The 5,750-nt window shown below is 37.3% G+C and overlaps 1 long non-coding RNA gene across 1 annotated transcript; it reads right to left on the bottom strand.

Moving 5' to 3' along the window:
• Positions 1-694: 694 nt before the first annotated feature.
• LOC309491301 lies at positions 695-3,024 on the bottom strand. The gene is made up of 3 exons (XR_014203003.1): positions 2,579-3,024; positions 1,657-1,714; positions 695-1,190 (listed from the first exon to the last, which is right to left on the bottom strand). It is a non-coding gene; the product is annotated as an uncharacterized lncRNA (long non-coding RNA).
• Positions 3,025-5,750: the final 2,726 nt, after the last annotated feature.

Below are 5,750 nucleotides of genomic sequence, written 5' to 3'. Positions count from 1 at the left end.
TGCAGGTGTGCTGGGATCATCATGGGAACGCATGAGGAACATGTGTGTGTGTGTAGGTTTGTGTTCCAGCATCATCAGCTCTCGGTTGTAATGCACTCATTAGAGAGTGATGTATTCAGCCCACGGCACACACACTCACACTCACGCTCAGAGAAATCCTCTGGATATTTGACTTTAAAGCATGTAAATGAGGCAGAAGGATGGTGAACGTTTGTCTCTCTACAGGATTAAAGTCATTTCACTAAGTGATAGAATGATCTCATCACATCTATAACCCTGTACTGAGGTAAACACTTTACTGATTTACCATAATCACACTCTCAGTGTGAGCTCAGGAACACAGCACACAGAACTCTCACTGCAAATCAAACTCACTCAGTCTCACTTTTCTACGGAAGCCCATTTCTGCCACATCAGAGAAAACCATCATGAAGTAAATCATAATCTATAACACGAAATAATGAAAATGAAGCAAAATTATGACATGACAGTCATGATTAAGAGATTAAAAAGTTGAAATTATGATTCATTTTCAACAAAAAGTTGCCGAAATTGTAACAAAATCATAATTGACATAGAAAATACGTCAGTATGTAAGTTGACAAAGGCAAAACTAAGAGATTTAAAAAATTGAAATTATGATTAAAAAAAAAGTGAAGTTATGACAAAAAGTTGAAACTGAGATATGCCGAAATTGTAACAAAATCATAATTATGACAATAAAAATTCTAAGTTGACAAAAAGTAACAAATATGAGACAAAAAGTCCAAATTGAGTCATAATTTTGAGATTAAAAATACTTTTTACCTCATACTTTTTACCTCATAGTTTTGACTTTGTCAACTTAGAATTTTATTGTCATAATTATGCTTTTGTATGTTATAATTTCGACATATCTGAGTTTTGACTTTGAATTTTTTTTCATAAATTTGACTTTTTCTCTCATAAATTCAACTGTACACTTCCATCTTTAAACACTAACAGTCTGAACTCAAACTCAGCATCACAACGCCTCTGTGAAACATTGAATGCTTCTTTATGGACCATAAAAGCCCAAAACTCCATGATGTGATATAGATGAACGAGCTGATGGGTCATACAGCGTATTAATCTCATTACAGGAATAATTTCCCTGAAAATGAAACTGACTCGCCCTCGTGTCGCTCCAAACCCGTGTGACTTTCTCTCTTCTGTTGAACACAAAGACAGATGTTTAGCAGAATATTAATCCACTTTCATTGATATTTCTCCACGCAGTGATAGTGAAGAGTGATGAAACATGCTGTGATAATATCAGCATGATCTGGACATTCATATGCAGTTATTATCACTGTCTGTGACTGCAGAGAAGGATCCTTTTAATTCTTATATAACATTATTATTATTTTTATGGAAGTATTGTTCACATTTTCGCTTTTTTATCTCTCTGCAATAGAACTGATCTGTTTTATTATTTCATTTCCTTTCCTTTCATGAGAATATTGAGCAGGAGAGTTACCGAAGCTCAGATGTTCTTCATGTGTTATGACTGATCTGGGATCTGTAATGCTGTCTTGTTCCTCTCATTTCCGGCTCTATTGTCATTCATGACAGAGATGCATTTCTCCTCAGGCCTCTCTTACACATAAAGCATCATAAACATGATATTTTACTCACGCTATCGTGATGCAGATACGTCTCTCACGTGGACAAGCGTGTGACATCCTCACAAATCCTGAGCAAAACACAAGAGAAACACAAAATATACAGTCAAATGTTTTTCTATTGCAATTTTCACAATACATATGATTTACATACGCTTCAAAGTAAATCACACTGTTACATCTATAATTCCCTGGTCCTTTACACAGAGCCATATCATAGATTTAGTGCTGGATCATATAATGATTTAGATCTAGATATTGTAGTTTTGTATTGGTCAGTTTAGTTTCATTACGAGATTTAAATGTCGGTCCATTAACGCATCTCTTTTGACTGGTCTTTGATCTCTTTGATCCGTTTAGAGATTTAAATGTCGGTCGCTTTTGTGCCATTACGAGATTTAAATATTTCAATGTCGGTCGCTTTTGTTCCATTACGAGATTGAAATATTTAAATATCGGTCGCTTTTGTTCTATTACGAGATTTAAATATTTAAATGTTGGTCGCTTGTGTTCCATTACAAGATTTAAATATTTAAATATCATCGCGCTTTTGTTCCATTACAAGATTTAAATATTTAAATGTCGGTCGCTTTTGTTCCATTACGAGATTTAAATATTTAAATGTCGGTCGCTTTTGTTCCATTACGAGATTTAAATGTCGGTCGGTTTGTTCCACTAAGAAATGTAAATATTGGTTTTGTTCAAACGGAGAGTAAGCCACTATCAAAAAAGTATGAATGAAAATAAAGCTTTAAGGGAACGTTTAGTCAGATCAAGACGTACAGAGGATTCACACTGAAAATATTACAGTCAAATCACGCGGAGGCGTTTATGAACACACACACACACACACACACACACACACACACACACACACACACACACACACAGACACACACACACACACACACACACACACACACAGATCTCCTGACCTCCTGAGCTCTGCTCTTCTGCTGGACGTCAGTGGTCATTTGCATGCGGTTCTTTTCTAGAGGTTATATCTCAGAGTGTGTGGAAACCCCACGGGAACACGAACACAAACACGTTATCATGCTAGTTACTGACAGCTTCAGCTTTGCTCGCAGCGGAGGCTGTTCACGAGCCGTGAGATTAAACCGGGTCAAACGCCTCGAGCGCAGGAAGAGAGGAGGAGATGTCTCTGGATCCGCTTTCATGTCAGAAAACACATTTCTGGGTTTCATGCTTTGAAACAAACACAACACATGTGAAAACATTCTGAAAGTTTTACTATAACTGTATCCTGATGAAAAAACAAAACACAAATATATCTCTTAAACCAGTCGAAGAGGGTTTCCCAGTCCAAACTAAACATCAAACCTGACCTGTGTATTCTCCCAGTTATCCACATTAGGCTGGATTAAGCTGGTCTTACAACACAAGTGTGTGTCAATTACAATTGCTCACTTTATATCACACAAAACATAAACAGTTTAACCAGTAATTGTTGTCATATGTTCTCATATGTGTTGTGTTAATGTTTAACACCCATCTTAAACCAGTCTAATGTGCTTAGCTGGTCTGGACAGTTTTTATGGTTTTTGGGCTCATTTGGGACCAGCAAACCATCTTAGACTGGTGTAAGTTGTGTGTTTGTCATCAAGTCTTGTGAAAGTGTCTTGTGTTTTAATGTTTAATGAGATACCAGCTATGCAAACCCAAACATCTGGCAAATATTATGTTACATAAAATGATATGCTGGTCTACCATCTCGATTACTGGTCTGTATTATGGTTTTTGGTCACATTTGAGACCAGCTGGACTGATTTCCCAGACAGCAGGGCCGGATCTGGGCCGACGACATAAACCTAAACCAGTCTAAGATGGTTTGCTGGTCCCAAATGTGAGCTTAAACCTAGACCAGTGGGTAGACCAGCTATAACCACCTTTTTTCAACAAAGTTGTGCAGCATTTACACTTTACTCATGCTGTAAACACACTATTCGCCCGGTGTTACGGGTTAACCTGCCCAACCGTGCAGTAAATGGGTCGGTTTATGTTTTTCCAGCATGTGTGGCGTATATTAAAGCGCTGACGGAGGAGATTCTCCTCATCCTGATGTTATTGTCTCGATCATCTCCTCCGTCTGTCAGATCAGATCCTTCAGTCTTTCCTGACAGAGAGAGAGAGATGTTACAGGCTCCTGAATCATAGATCAATACTCATGCTCATATTCTCCATGGGAGGCCATCATAACACAGCTCATTAAAACGGGTTACGTATGCCCAACACACACACACACACACACGCACACACGTTAAGCGTGCCAGGCTGCTCATGCACACTTTGATGGAGGCCCATCAAATATTGATATGTTATTCCCAGCTGTCTCTGTGCCGTTATTTGACATGTCGTCGCTCTTTTAATAACCTTCCTGTGTTTTGTCTTGTTTGTCCCTTCGAGGTGTCTGTAATCTTTTTCCATTATTAATCCGGCAGAACAGAAATGTCACTCCTGCAGGATCTCACTCGCCGTGTCTAATGCGTTCGCTCTCAGCGGGAACAGGTTTCGAATCTCCACACAATCAGGAATTACCATACGAAATCAGGAAAAAATTTCAGAGGAGAATCAAACATCTATTGAGACTCTCACACTGAACCAGAGAATCTCAGTAAACATCAAAAACACATGATTTACAGGAACAGACGCAAGAATCCATGACAAAAATATCACGTAAACCTGCGTAAGATGGTCTCCTAAAACCATGAACACAGAGCAGTTTAATCACGCTACACTGAAACACATTACTTGTAGGATTTACTTGATAAAATCCTCATAACACATTTTAAGTACATTTATTACTGCTCTGTACAACTTACCTGTTATTATCAAGTAAAATCTACTTACTACTGAACTTAACATTCATTTGACATTTAATTGAAGTAATTAAGTTAATTTTACTTAATTATATTTAATTTCATAAATAAAATTGAGTAACATCTACTTAACTAAGTTAAGTTAATATAACAAAATTCACTTTTTACTCTAATAATATAATATCAAATTTAACCACACTTTTAAAGTGTATGCTTTATTTTGAAACATCTTAGTAAATAATACAATAGATATTGTATTCCACACTGTATCTACATAATAGATGCAACATGAACAGAGACCTCAATACTTGGTACACAATACATAATAACGCTAACATTTGAAAGATCGTTTATGAGTATGAATGTGACATTTTGAGTAGAAAATGAATCCAGATGTCACAAAATGGCAAGTTACCAAACCTAACAGCAAAAGTAATGATAAAACGGTGTAAATACAGCTGGAAAACAGTGTAAATCAACCTTATTAATTATTCATGCATGATGGGAAAACCAGTATTAGAAAAGTTGAGTAGATTTTACTTAATTTTTTATAGTTGAGATTTACGCTTTAATTTCTACAAGCTTGAGTTGAGTAATAACATAGAATTTACTTCGTTTTTTTATTCTTGTCTAAACCTTTTTCATGTAGAAATGACATTAGTTTTTTCTGTAGCATTTACTTCACCACAGAATCACTTTTATCAGTGCATTAGAGAATCCTCAAGCGCTCAAAGCATCGATAAAGACAGACTTCAGGATAATAGTCTCCACAAACCTCTGAAATACTGGAGCTCGAACGCTACAATATGAAGATGAATTTGACTCATATCAGAGAAGAAATGCGAGTCAGCAAACGACGGATAAATGAGTCTTTCTCAGAGCTGGAGCGATTCTTTCAATCGACTCGAACGGCCTTGAAAATCCATCAGGAATGGAGGAATTCTGACATAATCGCTTCGTATTTCACAGATGTCTGTTTCAGCGATAGGAAACTGGATGAGGGAAATCCATCAGAGTTATGGCCACATTAACACACTTCAGTGGCTCACACACACACCGACAAACTGACCCGGAATCAGTCGAGTCAGGACTGAGAGCCGACCGCAGGCTGCCTCTAATAACGACTCAAACAGGAACATTAAAAGCGAGTGATAAAGAGACGTGAGGAGTGTTTGATCAAGAGAAATTAGATGAAAACTAGAGAGAGAGAGAAGCTGATGCGCGAGAAGGAAGACTCAACGGTCGAAGAAAGAGTCGCGTTTGAGTGAAT

This window comes from Leuciscus leuciscus, assembly GCF_965113295.1.
Source record: "Leuciscus leuciscus genome assembly, chromosome: 25".
Classification (NCBI taxonomy): domain Eukaryota; kingdom Metazoa; phylum Chordata; class Actinopteri; order Cypriniformes; family Leuciscidae; genus Leuciscus; species Leuciscus leuciscus.
The sequence above is the reverse complement of the archived record's forward strand: the minus strand, read 5'-3'. Positions and strand labels throughout refer to the sequence as shown.